This window comes from Mustela nivalis (assembly GCF_964662115.1).
Source record: "Mustela nivalis genome assembly, chromosome: 4".
In the NCBI taxonomy this organism is placed as follows: domain Eukaryota; kingdom Metazoa; phylum Chordata; class Mammalia; order Carnivora; family Mustelidae; genus Mustela; species Mustela nivalis.
Genome location: NC_139023.1, coordinates 77897704 through 77918541, shown reverse-complemented (window position 1 = coordinate 77918541; position 20838 = coordinate 77897704).

The following is a 20838-nucleotide window of genomic DNA, read 5'->3' as shown; positions in this document are numbered from 1 at the left end:
CATATCTTGGCTATCGTGAATAATGCTGCAATGAGCAAAGGCATGCAGATATATTTTCAAAACTGTTTTCATTTCCCTTGGCTATATACTCAGAAATAGGACTTCTGGATCATATACTATTTCTAACATTAATTTGTTGAGGAACCTCCATACATTTTTCATACTGGCTGCATCAATTTACATCCCCACAAACAGTGTATAAGGCTTTTCTTTCCTTTTCTTTCCTTTTCTTTTCTTTTCTTTTCTTTTTTCTTTTCTTTTCTTTTCCTCTTTTCCTTTCTCTTTTTTTCTTTTCTTTTTCTTTTCCTTTCTCTTCATTTCATTTCTTTTTTTTTTCTATATCCTTGTTAATACTTGTTATCTGTTGTCTTTTTGATAGTAGTCACTCTAACAGGAGTGAGGTAATACCTTCATTGTGGTTTTGGTTTGCATTTCCCTGATGATTAATGACACTGAACACTATTTTCATGTATCTCTTAGCTATTTGTATGTCTTTTTTGACAAAAAAAGTCTACTCCATTTTGTAAATCAGATTCTTTTAAATTTTAATTTCCATTGAATTGTATGATTTCTCTATATGTTTTGTGATATTAAGCCCTTGTCAGATTTATGATTTTCAAATATTTTCCCATTCTGTTGGTTACCTTTTCATTACATTGATGGTCTCCTCTGTTGTGCAACCTACATGAGTTTCTAATTCTCATTCTCATCTTTGCTCTGTTCTCATGCCATTCCTTACAATTTCTTTTCTTTAATAGGATGTCAAATAAGTTTGTTTTAAATGATATTTTCAATTTTTAAATGTTTCCTCAGTCTTCAGAACAGCAGTAAATTTACTACAATAACTACTCAGTAAGAAGAAGTTGGATCATAGAGAAAAAATTTAATTTAGATAAGATATTGATAATTTTCTCAAACTTTGAGTTACATGACCATCATTTGGGGAGGAAATGAATCCCTCATTAATTTCCAAAAAGATAAACAAACATCACAGATATTTAGGTGCTTCTAAAAAATTATATTGCTATTATTTTTTAGTAGTACCTCTGCTGAAGAATTTGTTGACTTTGTGAGCACAGAAGTACAATAAGACCAGAACAAATAAAAATGTTTTTGCAAATTTGGAAGTTAAATTCGCCAATATCAGGCTAGACAATATAGGCTGCAATAAAGATAAATACATAATTTTAATTGTATGAGAGGTAGTTCTAACTAAGGGTGAATAGGAAAAAATAAAAAGTGTTCTTTTACTTAAAATCTTCAGCCAAGAAATCAGATAAAGTAGCACAGTTTTCTTTCTCTTCTTTCTTTCTTTTTTTTTCTTTCCTTCCTCTTTCTCTCTCTCTTCCTATTTAATTTCTCTCATATTCTATAGCTCTATAAAATGTCTTCATTTTCTTACTCAAATTGGTTTATGGGTGTAAAGTCACTTTGAAAAAAAGTATGGACTTTTAGAGTTTAGCATCAATTTAATTTCAAAACTTCTCAGAATGTTCTCTTCCTTATAATTCTCTTAAGATATCTTCTGTATATATTTTTCTTACCTGTTACATTCCCCGGATTCTAAACAAACTGAAATATAATTTGAGAGTTATCTTATAAAAATAAAAATACATTAAATTAAAAAAAATCAATACTGTTTTATACCACATAATAAATGTTTTAAGGAATAAATATCTTAAAGAAAAAAATGCAACACCTATGTTAGTATTCCATATGGGAACACTTAAATATGTATTTGCTCACAATTATATTTTAGTACAGTTATATATGGATATTAGACTGAGGACTGGTGAGTTTCCAGGCTCTACTAGAATTAATTGATGTAATAAAGCTGATATACTTATATTTCAAGAACAAATACAAGACTTAAAGTTCCCAATACTGAGTTAGAGGACAACTAGACAAATTGCATAACTGTTTTAAACATGTATATTTCTTAAAATTACCATGTTTAGCAAAATTTGAAATAATATTTTGGGGTTACCAAAAATAATAATTATCTTTTCCTTGTCAGAAAAAATTGTAGAACCTATCAAAAAATGTTTTTAGAAGAGCATTAATTCTGTTGGACACAGGAAGATAAAGCAGAATTCTATAACAACAGAAATACATAACAACAGATACAACTGCTTAAACTAACACTATTATACTTATTATAAAGGAGAAACTTGTGGAAATAATATGTGTATGTAAAAATTTACAAATATTCATAGCAGACAATATTTTAAATATGTGATTAGAACCATTGTAATGTGCCTCACTGAGACAAACTGGTATATACATCTAATTTAAGTCATTGCTTAGTTTTCCCAGTATAGTTTTTATGAATATTTCTTCCTTTAGGTACTTAAAACTGGAAAACAGAAGTCTAAATAAAAGCAAAACTCAATTACAAATAAAATAGTTTATTAATTCAAACAAGAAAAAAAATTCAAAGGTATAAAGAACATGAAATATAGTTGTTCCTGCCCCTTTCACTTTCAATATAGAAAAGGTTTCTCATCCCAAGGACTAAGATCAATCTCTTTAGATACCTACCACCTATCTCTTCTATCCCTCTAAAAGAATTGCATTTTCTGCTCATTCACATAAATCAGTAATAGGAGGTAGTAAGATTACTCTTATGTTATTTAGATGACCCTGAAGTAAAGGTTTTTGGACTAAAAAGAAGGAAAAGGATATATGAACAAAAATTAGGTTTGTTTGGGAAGACAAGAGTGGAATGCATTCTGGTTAGGGAAATAAAAATGTCTCATATCTCCTAAAAAGAGCTTAGATTATATTGTTTTATTTTCCTAAAAACCTCAAAGTCTCTTTGTTACCTAAACTTAATAAAGTCTGGACTGTTAGTATGGCTTCCTATTGTTATAACAAATTACTACACATTTAGTATCTTTAAAAAAAATAGTTTATTATCCATGGCTCTGTGTGTCAGTAGTCTAGCTATGAATCTCACTGGACTAAAGCCTTTTAGAAGATTATAGATTTAGAACCTGTGCATGCACTGTACACATTCCCTTTCTGGCCTCAGACTGTTAATACTCCTGTGTCTACCCAGGGTTAGGTGCCCCCACAATGATTTGGGTGAGTTGAGAAAGGTTAGACATTGAGGAAGGTTGGAGTTTGCCTTATAGGTAGCCTGAGCCAGACTCCTTAGGGACGAGGCTGTGATGAGGGGCCTCTGATACCTGGGCATCCAGGTCATTTTCGTCCCACGACACCTCTGTTGCACCCTTTGAAATCCAGAGATCTTGTGATATCAGGCTTCCTCTGGGAAGAGTGGTAGTGGCAGCAACATCTTGAGCTTGATTCTGTCATTCTCCAAGCTTCCCCTGAGGCCCAGCCCACTCCATCCTCTCACCGCCCCTCCATCAGGACCTGCATTTACTCCTCCCACAAACAGGAAGCTTTATACTGCCCCCTGAAGGCTCCAACTGCACCCTATCTACCTTTTAGGGAAATCCCACATTATCCAAACGGTACAAACTTAACTAAAGAGGTCAGCTCCCTCATCAAAAGACACTTTTTTTTTAAGTTCTTTTACAGGTTAAACTGAAAAACCAGGCCAAGATTTATCCTTTAATTTGCCTTTTTCTTGTTAAAATTCTTAGGGTTATTCACATGTATATTATTTAAAAGATCAAAAAAGAAAAGAAAAAGGAGCTTAAATGCACAAATGCTCCTACATTTGAAATTAAAATTAAAGAAATTATCCCCCCTCATTTTTCTTTCTACTGATACAATGAAAAGAAGAAAAAGCGTTGATGATATTTAAAATAAATAAAATTAAGTCAAATACATGTAACAGTATAAATCTCTTTTATATTTATAACTCTTTGACATCTGCCCAAGGTAGTCTTCCTGTTTAATAATAGATGGTAAATATTCAGTAACGTATTTAGAAGAGATTGCTCCCATTTGATTAAAATCAAGAGATGTGAGCCTGTTGCTTTCTTCGATGAACTGATTTAACAAGTGGGAAGTAATGTGATGCACTAGTGAACTATTTTTTAAACATTTTTATTACATCTCCAGTTTGAAAATAAAATGTTCTTGCCTTTCCCTTGTGATTTAGGACATGCCATCTGCTTTTCCTTCATATGCAATCTAGATTTCTAACTATGAAATTGTATTCTTATTTACGTTCTTTCCTACAGTGTGATTAAAGACTATGTTTACACAGTCAGGGTTAAGCTTAAAAACTCTGCTGATTCCTCAGTCCCAGCAAGGATACCAAACCAGAATAAATTCATTAACTCTAAGCCCACTGCCCCTTGACAATCGACAAACCCTATCTTCAGATCCATCTCCCTTTCATGTTTTTAAACTCTAACTGTAAATAAGTTTTTACTTCTCCTTGACTATTTGGTGAGTTTCAAAATTGTTTGCTTTTCTCCATAATATTTTTTCTGTCTTATGATTTTTTTTCCTAGTTTTCTACAAGAAAATTACAAAATAATTTTGCTATTCCTGTAATATGGTGCTTAACACTAATTTCACATCATTCAAGGAGGCATGTAATAGTAGAAAAATGACAGGCAGACCTTGAATGCCAGCTGATTTTGTTTGCAAAATAAACCCTTCCAGTCTGTAGCCATATGACGTTGGTCAAATTATGTTACATACTATAGGAACTATGTTTTTTCATCCATTATAAATGAGGATGAAAACACATTATGAAGATTTGTCATAAGCTTTCCCTAAGTGAAGATAAAATAAACACTTGACTCATTATTTGACTTGATAACAAATAAATATTGATATTGATAACAAAAGAAATATATTTTTCTATTCCTGGTAGGAATGTTACTGAGAGTTAAAAGAGATAATACTTTGGATGTCCTGACAAAGAAGATGCTCATAAAGTTAGTTACTTTCCGCCTCAACATTATTACATTGAAATAGACATCATTTCTTTTTCCACATTTCACTGTTCAAAATTCATCTAGAGTGCTGTGTTCCATCCACATTCCTCTTCTCAAACTTAAATGTCTTCAACAGAGCAGCACTACCATTCTTCCTCTGTTTCAATTAGATACCCCTCTTGATATGATTTAGCAAGTGTATTACATTGTAAATTAATCCATAAATAACATACTCTCTATAAAATTACAAGGGAAAATAAAAGAGGAAAATAAATTTGTAGAAGTGATGAAAAAGAAGGGATGATGATTTTGTTGTTGTTAATGATGATATTATGAAAGAGAAACAAAAAGAGTAAGAGTGTACTGGATACAGGATGCGTATGGGCCAGAAAGAGAGCAAAGGACGGAGAGAGTGAGAGAGACAGAGAGAAGCAAAGAATAAAGTATTAAGGTTGGTAGAGATTTTTATCCAAAATTGATCATGCGTTCATAATGAAAATTTACATTTTTCTTTCTCCATTCTCACTCTACCCATTGACATTCCTTCTAAATGTCAGATGTTATGTATTGCCTCCCTGTGAAACTAATCCCTTTTTTTCTTGAATAGTCTGAATTTTGGTGGTCTTATCTGGATAAGATTGCAATAATTTTACCATTATTTGGTGCACCAAAGGAGACTACTTTGATTTCATAAATGCCCCTTATTTCCCCAAATGAGGCAATATTATTTTACTTTAATATTTGTGCTAATGTCATAAGTAAATATGTATGTATAATTTATTATGTGCCAGGCACTTTTCAAAGTGATTTGCAAATTCACCTATCGATGACCTCACTTTATAAAGAAGAAAATTGTGACAGATATCTTAAATACCTTTGCCAACAGTTATTTACCTGGGACTTGAATTCATGCAGTTTGGTTCAGGAGTTCATATTCTTAATCATTTATTTTTGTTTCACTTGGTCATCTGGGAATTGATCACACTAGGTAACACTTTAATTCTTTTTTGCCCACTGGCTCAGTGACATGTCCAAAATGAACAGGTCTAAACGGGCAGCCCACTGTGCCGCCTTTTGAAAACATTCCTCTGTGAATTATAATACTTTTCAGGAAGCGGATCTCCAAGTCAGAGGGATGGAATCAAGCTATTTTGCAAGAAAGCACCTTTTACACATTGTCTTTGGATCCTTATATTCGGACTATGGAAGAAATAGTATCTTCTAAATGCAACTCAATTAGAATGTACATGATAAAGGACGCCTGGATGGCTCAGTTGGTTAAGCAGCTGCCTTCGGTTCAGGTCATGATCCCAGCTTCGTGGGATCGAGTCCCACATCAGGCTCCTTGCTCGGCAGGGAGCCTGCTTCTCTCTCTGACTCTGCCTGCCACTCTGTCTGCCTGTGCTCGCTCTCTCTCTCTGACAAATAAATAAATAAAATCTTAAAAAAAAAAAAAAGAATGTACATGATAAAGCCCCTAATTCCAATATTCCAATAGTGGTCCCAGTCGACACAGGAAATGTCTTCAATAAGATATCCACATTATTCTACTAGGCTAGCTGTTTTGAAGATAGCTGGAAGATGTATCATTTATTTTGTGGCAGGTACATGTGTCAATGTAGCTGAAGCCCATGAATTATATCCCAGTGCCACATTTTGTTTTGTTTTGTTTTGTTTTTATCTTTTTGTTTTAAAATGTAGAAAGCAAAATTAAGTGGCATAATATTGATGTTGATATAACATTTGGTAGGAACTTTTTTTTTTCTGGTCTCCAAATACATTATCTAGGAAAAGGAAACCAACATTGAGAATCACTGTCAACCCAATTAAAGCAGATTGCTGTCTCTTGCTGGGATGAGCGAGGTTCAGTAAAATCCTCCTTTCTCTTTGATGACTGATTCTTTTATACTAGGGCATCACATTGGAAGTGCTGGTTTCCACTGCTGACAGATTGGGCAATTTTCTGTATCAGTTCACTTATGTCTGTTAATAAAAGGACATGCATATTTTGAATTTTTTTTATAAACTTCATCATTGCTATGATGGCCACACTGTCTCAGAGACTTTCAACAAGCATTTGAATGACTTATTGGTATCAACAAAATAGGACATATTGTTTATTTGATGGTGGAGATCCTTACCAGTAGTTGTCCTCAGTGAACATGAGATGGGACACAAACTGTCTCAGATTCTGAGCCCACTTGTAGAGTCCATCCTTATACTTTTCTCCCATAATCAGTCTTGTTCCCTGATAAATTGGTGACTGAAAGAAAATGGTTCGGCAGCTCTTTAACCTATTCCTTATCTTTATCAGGACAAATGATATCCTGGTAAACATACTTAAGAGTATTTACTAGTAGAAGAATAACAGGGAATCTTTATCTACTCAATGCATTTGTATCACTGTGCCTAGTGTGTGTAGGAAGCTATTCATAAATAAACTTAAATTTTATGGATTTGGGAGAACATTACTGGAAGAAGTATACCAGGTAAGGTTTTTTATTTATTTATTTATTTTTTTTCTTTTTTTTTTTTTAATTTTTATTTTTTATAACCATATATTTTTATCCCCAGGGGTACAGGTCTGTGAATCACCAGGTTTACACACTTCACAGCACTCACCAAAGCACATACCCTCCCCAATGTCCATAATCCCACCCTCTTCTCCCAAACCCCCTCCCCCCAGCAACCCTCAGTTTGTTTTGTGAGATTAAGAGTCACTTATGGTTTGTCTCCAGGTAAGGTTTTTATGTTTGTTTGTTTGTTTGTTTGTTTTTAAAATAATGGCATATAAATTGATTTTTACTCTTTATAACCATAACAATATCACAAACTATCTTTATATTACACCAGAGTTTTAATAAGTCAAAAATGAAGCATATCAATAGTAGACTACTGATCCAAAGGCTGCAGTGTAAGTACTTTAAAAGTCGTGTTGAGGGTGTCTATGAGTGTGTGTCTGTTTGTGAAGAAATAACTGATGGAGGAGTTTTTAATATGTCCTTGATAGAATAAGAATGGAAAATATATATTTCACAGATACCAATTACTAGAATATCTGAGTTATTATCTAGTTCCACTCTGTTTCTTTTAGTAGATGTTAAAGCCTAGCCACAGTAACTTGTCTTGCCCCAAGTCACATCGTCAGTCAGTTGTTCATTTCAGACAAAAATGCTGTTATTTCAACTCTCAAGCCACTGCTCATTTTCCTGTATGGCTTTTTAATGTCATCTTTCTGAAAGAGGTCATAATACATAGATATCAAATTGAATGAAACAATGTGGGAGGATGGTAAAACAATCAACATATCTTAGAATTCAGATATTCATTAGATTAAAAGGCAGGTAAAGGTATGTAGTTCCAAAGTATATGTTGCTTTGCTTGCTGTATTGTCCTAAGACTTAAGAGCATTTTGTGCTTCGTAATCTGCTCCCACACCACACACACACACACACACAGATGTTAGCAGAAAAAATGTACATAAAAGAAGAACCAGTATAGAAAGATAGAATAATACCTGTTACTTATCCTCAAAGTAGAACAAAATGCCTTAGAAGGTGGTGAAATATTGAAATATAATCATTGATGTAATAGAAAATTACCTATCTGTAAATATAAACTTTGACTTTTCCTGGATTTATTGTTGGAACACATCTCAAGAGTTTCTATGGGAGATTAAAAGGGGTATTAGGCTGTATCAGCATGCATGGAACACTAAATTGTAAGGTATTTTTGTTTGTTTTAGTTTAGAACTGATTGGCTTATTAAAGTGTGCAATACATGAATGCATTTTTATATGCATCTTATATAAGATGTTTTGGAGTTGTCTGGTTCAGTTTATCTTTTATATACTTTTAATTTTTTGAGATAAATTTCACATTTCATGAAGGTTATATCTATTTTTCAATCTGTGTCTGCATTTGGGCTGCATTACTTAACCAAGGTCTGTGATCACTCTGTTACTGAGTCCATTATGGTCTGGAGATGGGGGAGTTTTCTTTTTAAGTAATGTCAAATAATGTAAAAATGAATTTGACATATATTATCAATTATTTAATTAGAATTTCTTATGCCAGTGTTTGTTTTTTTCCATTCATTACAAATAATTAATAGTTGTATGACTTGATTTATCATTGCAAGTTGAAATCATATTTTCAAAACCTACACGGAAAGACTAATGCCTGCTTCAACACAGTTACAGTTGAGAGTAGATATTAAACTGAAATCCACTTCTGGTGTATCGGCACCATAAATATTTCATGAAAACACTTGAAGGAAGATAGGAATGATCCCTCTGTGTCCTGGGCAAGATTGCTCTTCTCAGATAATACCACTACATTCAGTATTTATTGGCTTTTATACAGATCAGCAAGGTTGCCAACAAGATGTTGTTCTGCTGACTGAATAACCTCGACTGCAATTGAATATATAATGACGGCTTGAGCATATGTGGCTACGTTCTTTTGGAAAACACTATGTTGAAAGCATTAGGAGGATTTAGCTTTTAAGGCCAAATGCATACCTCAGTTTGCTTATACTTTTACGTTATAGACAAATACTGAAAGGAAAGTAAATATACAGTTTCTATTAAAAAATGAATCTACTAAAATCTGAAGGAGCCAATTTCCTGATACATATTCCTGATATATATATATATATATATTTAGTGTATATATATATATATTTAGTGTATATATATATAGTATATATAGTATTGTACTTTTTATGTAAAACTTAAAAAGAACTATTTTCGTATGATTTAACTTCCTTCATACTTACACTATATTAAACTGTATTTATGTTTTTTAAAGAAAGAATTTCTTTTTTGGAGCAGTTTTAGATTCACAGCAAAATACAGCAAAAGTTATGGAGACTTCCCTAGACAGCCCCTGTCCTCACTCATACCAGGCCTCCTCAACTAGTAACACCCCTCACCAGTGTGGTACATCTGCTTCAATTAATGATCCATATGAATACATCATTATCACCTATGAAGATTCACTTTTGGTGTTGTATATTCCATGGATTTGGATAAATATTTATACTAGTTTTAACTGTAAGAACCATAATTTAAAAAACAAGGAATCAACATTAAGACCATATACCTAAGCCGAAGTGACTGCCTTACACATAGTAGTTACACATTACATATTACTACCATGTGTAATGTATTATGATTTTTTTTTAAGGTTTTATTTATTTACTTGACAAGTAGGCAGAGAGGCAGGCAGAGAGAGAGGAGAAAGCAGGCTCCCTGCTGGTCAGAGAGCCCGAGGCGGGGCTCCATCCCATGACCCTGGGATCATGACCTGAGCCAAAGGCAGAGGCTTTAACCCACTGAGCCACCCAGACACCCCTGTATGATGTTTTTTGAAACTAATGGAGTAGTATTTTACACGGGTAAAGATTTCCTTGTAACTGCTAAGTTAAACAATGTGGAAATGAAGATAAAACAATGCAATAACAAATGCAATAAAAGTACAAATTTTCCTGTTTCTGATACAAAATAAAGAGGAAGTATTAAATAATTTTCACCAAATTAATACCATTTTTGTTATAATTAAATTAGCTTCACTCTAACATGTTTTTCGAAGCACTTTTGTTTTGTTTTGTTTTCTCCATGAAAGTGAGCTAAATTTTGGAAAAAGTGCAAGAAGTCTGGATATGTAAAGTGACAGTTTACTTCATAAGAAAGATTTAATGAAGATTTTGAAGGCAAAACTGATTATATTTTAGACTATATTTCAACTCTAAATTATAAAATTGTATTTATTATCTCAGTGGTGATATTTTCCCCTTAAATTACTCTTATATTCTGAAGAAATCTCAGTTTGAAGAAAATATATTTGATGTATATTGTCATGATATAATAAACATAAATAAGTTATATGGTTATAGTTAACCTAATTTGTCTTTGTAAAACTTCTGATAGAATGTTCAGTTCATGAACATTAATACAATTCTTTCAGCCCTAATATATTGTTCAAAGAAAATTATCCATAAAAGCTTCATTGCAGTTTTCTCTATCACAGATGGAATTTAGAAACGAACTTTGGAAACTAAAATAATTTAGAAATACTCTAATTATAAATCCCCAATGTATAAAAAACATCCTTTGTAAAAACACACACACACACACACACAAAAGCAAAAAACTAAGGAGTTTACATAATATTAGCAAAAACTTATTCAGCTTGAAGAAAGAAAATGTAAAGGCTGTGACAGTCAAAAGGGCATTGCCTTAGGTAGATTTAATTTAGGGACAATAAAATCATTAGCAGTTACAAAGTTTTTTTAGAATTGTTGAATGTCAAATGTCTCTAGGCTCTTCAATTGCTTGGTTCACTCAAGGGTGAATGAGTTAAATACACAAGAATATCTATATGCTCCCTTGTTTTATTAGTTACTTGGATTTTATTTTTAGAAGGAGAAACTAAAAGCTGGCTTAGTTAAATTCATGAGGCAAACATTCATACATGTGTGTTTCATCGTGTATCTGTGGCTGTGAGTCCTCAGCACATATAAAATTGAACAAAGAAAAAATATGTGACTACATGTTTTGTTGAAAATCTTTTTTTTTTTAAAGATTTTATTTATTTAGTTGACAGAGAGAGATCACAAGTAGGCAGAGGCAGGCAGAGAGAGAGAGGAAGAAGCCGGCTCCCTGCTAAGCAGAGAGCCCGATGCGGGACTCGATCCCAGGACCCTGAGATCATGACCTGAGCCGAAGGCAGCGGCTTAACCCACTGAGCCACCCAGGAGCCCCGAAAATCTTTTTTTTTTTTTAATACCCATTAATAAAATGTGTATAAAATACTCATACTTAAGTAAACTTTCAGATTTGTGTATTTTACTTTTGAATTTTATACACAATTTTACAAATGAGAAAATATAACCTATTGCTTTATCTAGACATTGAAGTATAAAATTTATTGCTTACTGTGCAGTGTGGCTTTCTCCTTTTCTTTTTTCAGTATCACATAATGATTACGAGGTGTTTCTGTCAAAATGCATGAATTGTAGGAATGCATTTCCCAGGCAGTGGACTTGTTTCCTTCTGCACCTGCCACTCTCAGTGGCTACGTTGCACCTGACCTTCTCCCAGCTTCCCACTCAGCCACTTACCCCGTCCAAGGAAGTCTGGAATGGTGGTCTATCAAGGCAGCTCCAGGAAGGCTCTCTCCAGCATTGCCTTTATCTGGTCTACAGAAAATAAACTTCCCTGCTCCTCCCTCCTCAGCCCCAACTTTTGTCTGGATTTGAAGCTTGCCCCCAGCTCAACCCTCTGTCTTGTGCTAGTCTTCCACCTCAGGCTGAGTTGGCTTCAGCTCCCACATTATTGCTTATGCCACTCAGGTAATCCTGGAGACATCCTGCCCTTTAACCTCGGTATGGAAGAAGCCTTTCCCTGGCTTTCTCCAGAATATTGTGAAAGATACCTTAGAACTGTTTCCAAAGGAATTCTCTCTCCTGTTTTTCAACTAAGGTCATTTGAAAAGCTAATGATTAGTGTTCACTAAATCAGACAGAATTTCTTTTATAATTTTGTAGCACATCCTGCATAGATATCCTAACTTGCATAATAGGATATCAAGTACTTGGCCCTATCTAACTGTTCTGACTGGAATTATTGACAAAATTCCTTACAATAAGTTGTTGATACACATGTAAAATCCTATGGCAAAGTTCTAATTACAAGTTTTTCAAAAATTAATTGATGACCTCATCAGCTAAAGGAATCACTAAAATGAATAGTTTGTAATACAAGCATGAAAAACTATAATCAATGCGACTTACAAAACATATTTTCCGGGCCGCCTGGGTGGCCCAGTAGGTTAAGCCTCTGCTTTCGGCTCAAGTCATGATCCCAGGGTTCTGGGATCGAGCCCTGCATAGGGCTCTCTGCTCAGGAGGGAGTCTGCTTTCCTTCCTCTCTCTCTGCCTGCCTCTCTGCCTACTTGTGATCTCTGTCTGTCAAGTAAATTTTTTAAAAAATTAAAAAAAAAAAAACACGTGTTTTCCATTTACTTTTCCTTACATGAATCATTTTTAAATTTATAGTTTATTATGTTTATGACTTATAGTCAGGCTGGCATATTTAAACATTTAAAATTTCTTATGTTAGTATTTAATATAAACACAGTTTTCTGTATGACATCTAATCATATAATCTAAACAGCTTCCTGTTTTTAAATGTATCAAAATGAATTTTTAATTAAGTGAGAGATATAACTTAAGACTCTGGTGGCATTAGATTATAGTCACTGACTTTATTTTTTTTATTTCTTTTTAATTTAAATTCAATTAGTCAACACATAGTAAATCATTAGTTTTTGATTTGGAAAACACTTCCTTTAAGAGCCCTATTTGGGAGAAAGTGACTGCTGCAGGGTCTGTATGGACAATACTAATTAACAAGTATAATAATTTATTTTGAGAAAATGAGTATCAAAAATTAGCTATGTGAGTGTTAGTGTTTTATGTAGCTTCATCATTTTTATACTGTTTTAATTTACATTGAATGTGAGAAAATGACAGTGTGGTAACAACAGTATGGAAATACATTCTCAAAATACACTCTCAAAATATCCCAAAACAATAGTATGGAAATACACTCTCAAAATAATTCTACAAAGAATTTAGGGAAATAATTCAAAGTAATCAAAAAATATTCTGTATTTAAATTTGTTTTAATTTTTTCTGTTGCTCAATTATGAAAACTAGAAACTCAAATTAATATTGCTCTGCAATTTCAGTAATTTTTTTAAAGTGGCTTGAAGATGTAGAGAATAAAATATTTGAGCTGTCAAGGAATTATGGGCATGAATCTATAACAATTTATTAGGACTTCGATTGAGGCACCTGTGTGGCTCATTTGGTTAAGCAGTCTGCATTGGACTCAAACACAGGACCCTAAGCCAGTCATGATCCCGGTGTCCCGGGTATGAACCTTGCATCAGGCTCCCTGCCCAGCAGGGAGCTAGCAAGCTCCCTGCTCCCTCTCCCTCTCCCTGTGTGCTCTTTATTGCACACTCTCTATCAAATCAATACATAAAAAAGTATATTAAGACCTTAAGTAATACAAAGAAGTAAATGGCTTATGTGAACATATTAAATTTTCTTTTATACTATCACAGTTTTAGCATATATGATTATATATACACATTTATTTGTATGTATATATACACATATTATTTTATGATTACTTAATCCTTATTAATATCCAAAGAAAGTAAATAAATATATTTCTTTTTTTAAAGATTTTATTTATCAGATAGAGATCACAAGTAGGTAGAGGGGCAGGCAGAGAGAGGAAGCAGGCTCCTCTGTCGAACAGAGAGCCTGATGCGGGGCTCCATCCCAGGATGCTGGGACCATGACCTGAGTCGAAGGCAGAGGCTTTAACTCACTGAGCCACCCAGGCTCCCCAATAAATATATTTCTTAAAATATTTTATAAATTAATGAAATGATAAATTTGAAATCTAGTTTATTCTTTCTCTCCCAACATGCGTATTTACAATCTTTTGTAGGATAAAAATAAGTCTCAGAGCGAAATGGGAACTCAACAGGAAGACAATCTAGTGTGTGCCTGTTAGACAAAGAGATTTATATTTTGCAAATATATCGATTTTCACAACCAGTATTTCATGACAAGCATATTTAATCAGACTATATTAATTGAGTCACTAAAATATTCAAACATGCATTAAACTTTAAGTTCAAAACAATGATTGGAAAATACATAAAAAGTGTTATCATCTACTTTGAACACATTATCCCACATCATTTTCTTCAGTCATAAAATTACACACAAAACTAGTTGGGGGAAAGAATACAAACAAAAACAGTGAGTAATACAGACTTAACCAATGATTTTACTGAGGATATTCTAGGAAAAAGTAAGGTTTATGTTATAATTGTCTGCTTGATTATTAATTTTAACATTTAATATGAAATATCAATATGTCTCAAAGTTGAGGATAACAATTCCTGAAAATCAAATTATCATAACTTTTCTTATAATTATATAAAAACCTTGTAGAAATTACTTATTATTGCTATTGATGACACATTCCAATGTACCTTTTTCATCCAGTGTTTATATAATGTTATTGTATTTCAAGTCATGCTTAAGTTTTTTAAGTTTTGGTCATTTGCGCTTCAGTGGACACTGGTCAGTGGGTTTGAGAATTCTTCACTTTGTGAAATGTGTTGGCTCTGGAAACTTTTTCCCAATGGCTTTTGTGAAGTCATATATCATTTTTCAAGTTTAACAGTCTGTTAATGTTTACTATGATAAACAGTTCATATCTAAGAACAAAGTTAAATAGATCTATTAATTGATATCATTTTTCTATATTTTTACTATTCTTAAACTTTGTCTTCATAACACATACTCCCTATTGATTATCTTAATAATTGTTTTCTATCCTCAAGCTGTTTTATTTCTGCTTCATAAGGGTTTGTGAATATTTGTAGTAGTTTCTGGTACCTAGACATACAATGAAGCTGGATATTTGCTGATTGTTAGTGATTTCTTCAATTCAGATAATTATGTCACACTTTGCCTTTAGGCATAAAATTAATAGGTTAGCTCATATATTTAACAAATATTTAGCAGTGATATTCTGTGTACCAGCTATTGGGGAGCTATAACCAAAAAAAAAAAAATGTTTGCCTTTAAAGAATGCAAAAGTTGGAAGATGAATTTTTTTTTTAAAGATTTTATTTATTTATTTGACAGAGAGAGATCACAAGTAGGCAGAGAGGCAGAGAGAGAGAGAGGGGGAAGCAGGCCCTCTCCTCAGCAGAGAGCCCAATGCAGAACTCGATCCCAGGACCCTGAGATCATGACCTGAGCCGAAGGCAGCGGCTTAACCCACTGAGCCACCCAGGCGCCCCGGAAGATGAATTTTAATATGTACACTTGAGATTGTCATATTGTATGTGTATGGTTTGCCCTTGTGATTAAATTGGTAATGACTAGATGAGTTCATTTGAAATATACTCAATACTTCAATTCAGTAGTTAGTCCTATCTGTTTCTATTGATAATATACTTCAAATTTTAAAATACTCGTACTTTGTTGTTCAGAATCAATGGCTTATTTTTCTTTAAATTTCCTTAAGGTTAAACTTTTTCAAATGTGTCTTCTAAGGATAAAAGCTTTAATTTTAAAATTTTCTTTTTCAGTAGCCTTCTCTTCTCATGTGAAAATAATACTATCATGATGTAAGAGAAGTGGTATTTGGGGATTCTAAAAAATGAAATAAGTGAGTTTCCGGAATCATTATGTTAAATCATAGGCAAAGCAATTACTTCTCACCACATGAGTAGCAGCTCATGATAACAGCTAATGGCAGTTTAGGCCTAACAACTACTACACTCTTCATAAGTGGAGAAAAGTCTTTGGCTATCTATTGCAGAATTAAAAAATAAACATATCCTTGCCAATTTATTGCTGACTGGTAGTTTTAATGTATTGGAAATGTTAAAGAGCTTTAAAAGAAAGGGGGGAAGGATTATTGAAAAATAATGAGGTTTTGACAAGATACATGCCAAAGTACTTTTATTTTTCTCAAAAATATTCTTCATACAAAGCTTAGAGTTGGTGAAAATTAAAGGCTTATGACTTTCTGTTTTCAAAGAAGTAGGTTTTGGAGCCCAGTAATACATCAAGTTGTCTCTATTATTGTTTGTCCACCCCTCCTCCCTGGCCTTGCCTCTTCACTTTTAATTTGAGGGAGAAAAAAATAGTCCTTCCTTGGTAAATACATTAAATGTTCTTCTTATTGACAACAGAAGTAAATAGTTTTATGTTTTTTCATTCTTAAGTGGAGAAGAGGAGGAAACTTGTCAGAATTTTTCTCCAGTAATTTGCTGAGTGAAAAATAGGTAAATAACTGATATATTTTAGTTTTTACACTATGCACAAATAAAAAGTGGATAGAAATATATACATATGCATAAACAGCATGCATGCATCAGTTCAAAATAATGTATTTCAAATTTTTAGCTTAAGAGTTTCAATATAGAAATGCATAAGTAAGATAACAAGTCAAGGTCCTGAGCTGAGCTCTGAGCTAACAGAGTCCTTTCCCTTAGTTTGTCAGTCAGGAGCTACTCTCCAGAGATTGTTGAGAGCTCAACATAAATAAAAAGAAGCTTCATTTTAGTACCCACATTCAAGGAATACCCCTTGAATGCTTACTGTTAATGATATAATGAATAATCTTTTTAAATTAATGAATAATCTTATAGTAATTGAACTGTTAAGACAAATAAATATAATATTGTCCTGAATTAATTCTTTCTTGTTCTATGTAATGATGTTAGTTCTCTAGTTTTACCATTAGTATTTTCTCACCTGAAGAGTGAGCTATGCCTCTAGGCTTCCATCAAGTATAGCCCAACATAGGATTTGTCTTGTTTTGCATGAGGCATAGTGATAATCCCTAAAATATTAGAAAAGAGTACAGATAATGAAACCTTGAACTAGGTCATCATGTTGAACTTCTGACACATCTTCAGAACATTTTTTCCCTAGTTTAATTTAAATACAGTGTAAGGTAAACACATATATTTTGTGAATAAACATTTTGCGATGGATGATAAAAAAAATTAATTAATGAAGATATTTAAATATTAAAAAATAAAATTTACATGCACCTCTAAGATTGCAGAGACCCTACAGAAATTCAGAGGCTTATACACAGTCTATTTTAAAACAGTTTTCTTAAATACATCTATTCCTGGAAAGATTTTGTTTAGTGCTTTACTTTTCAAATCATCCAGTACAAGTGAATTGAGGTTATAATCCTGAAGTGTTTTCTTAGAGAACTTTTAATTTCTCAGACTGAAAGGCAGGTAAAATATTTTAGGGTGAATGAATTCATGAACTTTTAGATTGCTTTCCTTGGGGTCAGAACTTTATTGAACAATTATACGATTTGCCAATTGGTTTTAGCATAGTGATTGATATTATGATGCTTCAGAGATGCATTTATTCAAGAATAAAAAGTAAAGTAGTTTATTGGTATATAATGCTAAAATTATAATAAAGTTGTTCTAAATCTGATGCAAATATATACTATTACATGTTGTTAATTGTTTCAAGAATATAACCTAGCATTATATCACAAAAAATTCATTTAACAAAAAATTCAGTTAACAAATTCATAAATAATTGCTGCTATATTCACTGGCTCTTAGCTCCTGTTTTCCACACCACTTCATTTCTGATAAAGAAGGGATAGTTCAATTAACAGTGTATTTTTCTGTCTTTTTTCTTAGCAATGGTGTACCCATTCAATATTCCATTAGCTATGGTGCCAGCCAGTGTCCTTCCCATTGACATTGTAAGATGATAGACACAATTTCTATCTTCCAATCTAGGACATACAGAACATTTTTTTTTCAACATTAATTATGGTAAAGTTATAGCAAATAGTAAATTTTACTAAAGTTGTATGTTTTTTGATAGAAGAAATATAAACTATGTGACACTCCATCAGGGATTCTTTACTCCAAGAAGATTGCATACCCACATTTATGCTGAATTCTTACAGAGTTATAAGATCAGTATCAATATGTAATTAGTATTATAGTGGTCTGTTTTTAGTTGATCATTTATCAAAATACCTCTTGTCAGGTTTTGGCTACATTATAAGATGTAAATTTAAAATATTTTCTTTTTTTCTTGATTTTACAAAACATCAAAATTATAGTTAGAGGTTTTTAAATTTGGGACAAACTGCTACAAAGAATGAGTAAATTAATTAGACTCATTTTTGAAAGCAAAACTATAATCATGAATCCTAATTTGCAGAGAAAGAATTCTAAGACACAGAACTGTCAAGCAGTGGAATAGAATTCATCATCATGAAACAGTTTCCACAGAGGCTCAGTGACCACTGGCTAAATTTCAGTAAGAGAATATTCTCACTAAGCATTGGGCTGGAGGGACCACACTGATCACTTTCAATTAGGAGTCGTTATCAAGCCCACTAGGGTCTCATCATTTCTATAGTCTATATCAAATATGCACAAACTTCTAAGCACGAATATGTGCAATCAATATTCTTAGGTGCCTATGTTTTTAAGGATTTTATTAGACCATTCACTGATTAATCAATACTTTTTTAGATTATAGTTTGGTGTTCAACTTCCTGAATACTTTTTTTTAAAGGGGGAAATAATCCTTATGACAACAGAGCTCCTCCTATATTTTTTATAGTACTTCTGATGCTGCAGGACTTACTTTGTCAGTTTAAGGTGTTTGTTACCATTACATATAGAGTGGGGTGTGCGGCAACCTGTCCCACTGTGGTCATCATGCTAGCCACTGGGGCTCTGAATTTTACCTTTTTATGCTACATTCACAAGCACAGTGCCTTCAGATTCAATCACATATTTCTAGGGTCTACCACATGCAGTTTTATGTAGGACATGATGTAAAGTTAGTGTGATAGCCTTTTTTTTTTTTTTTTTAGGATGTTATTTATTTATTTATTTATTTGCCAGAGAGAGCAAGCACATGAATTCACAAGCAAGGTGAGCAGCAGAGGGAGAGGAAGAAGCAGATTCTCTGTTGAGCAGGGAGCCCCATTTGAGCTCCATCTCAGGACTTAGGGATTCTGACCTGAACTGAAAGCAGATGTTTAACTTACTGCACCATCCAGACACCCCAGTGTGATATTTTTGTTTGTTTTAAATAAAGCAAGAGAATAATATCAAGAAAATGAGAAAATGAGCAATAAAGTAAGAAAACAGAGAATTGGCAATAAAGAAGCAAAGGAAAATAGGTATTTGTTAAAAATTTAAAATCCTGTATTCTTGTTAATACATAAGTAATGTTATACTTTAATAGTAGCAACTGTCCAGCAATATACCTACATCAACATGCACCTAAACCAATCTTAGTTCCCTTCCCTTAGTTGGTGGAAATACACGGGAAAATAAAAGCGCTTACTTTAAGTTTCCCTTGATCAATTTTCTCTGGCTCTGTTCAAAGTGATTTATTTATTTGATGCCATCGTCTCAAGTGTTGTTTTTCTTTTTTTAAAATTTATTTTATATTTATTTTCAGTATAACATTATTCATTATTTTTGCACCACACTCAGTGCTCCATACAATCCGTGCCCTCTCTAATATCCACCACCTGGTTTCCCAAACCTCCCACCCCCCTGCCACTTCAAACCCCTCAGATTGTTTTTCAGAGTCCATAATCTCTCATTGTTCACCTCCCCTTCTAATTTACCCCAACTCCCTTCTCCTATCTAACTCCCCATGTCCTCTATGCTATTTGTTATGCTCCACAAATAAGTGAAACCATATGATAATTGACTCTCTCTGCTTGACTTACTTCACTCAGCATAATCTCTTCCAGTCCCATCCATGTTGCTACAAAAGTTGGGTATTCATTCTTTCTGATGGAGGCATAATACTCCATAGTATATATGGACCACATCTTCCTTATCCATTCATCCGTTGAAAGGCATCTTGGTTCTTTCCACAGTTTGGCTACCGTGGCCATTGCTGCTATAAACATTGGGGTACAGATGGCCCTTCTTTTCACGACATCTGTATTTTGGGGTAAATACCCAGGAATGCAATTTCAGGGTCATAGGGAAGTTCTATTGTTAATTTCTTGAGGAATCTCCACACAGTTCTCCAAAGAGGCTGCACCAACTTGCATTCCCACCAACAGTGTAAGAGGATTCCCCTTTCTCCACATCCCTTCCAACACATGTTGTTTCCTGTCTTGCTAATTTTGGCCATTCTAACTGGTATAAGGTGATATCTCAATGTGGTTTTAATTTGAATCTCACTGAGGGCTAGTGATGATGAACATTTTTTCATGTATCTGATAGCCATTTGTATGTCTTCATTGGAGAAGTGTCTGTCCATATCTTCTTCCCATTTTTTGATATGATTGTCTGTTTTGTGTGTGTTGAGTTTGAGGAGT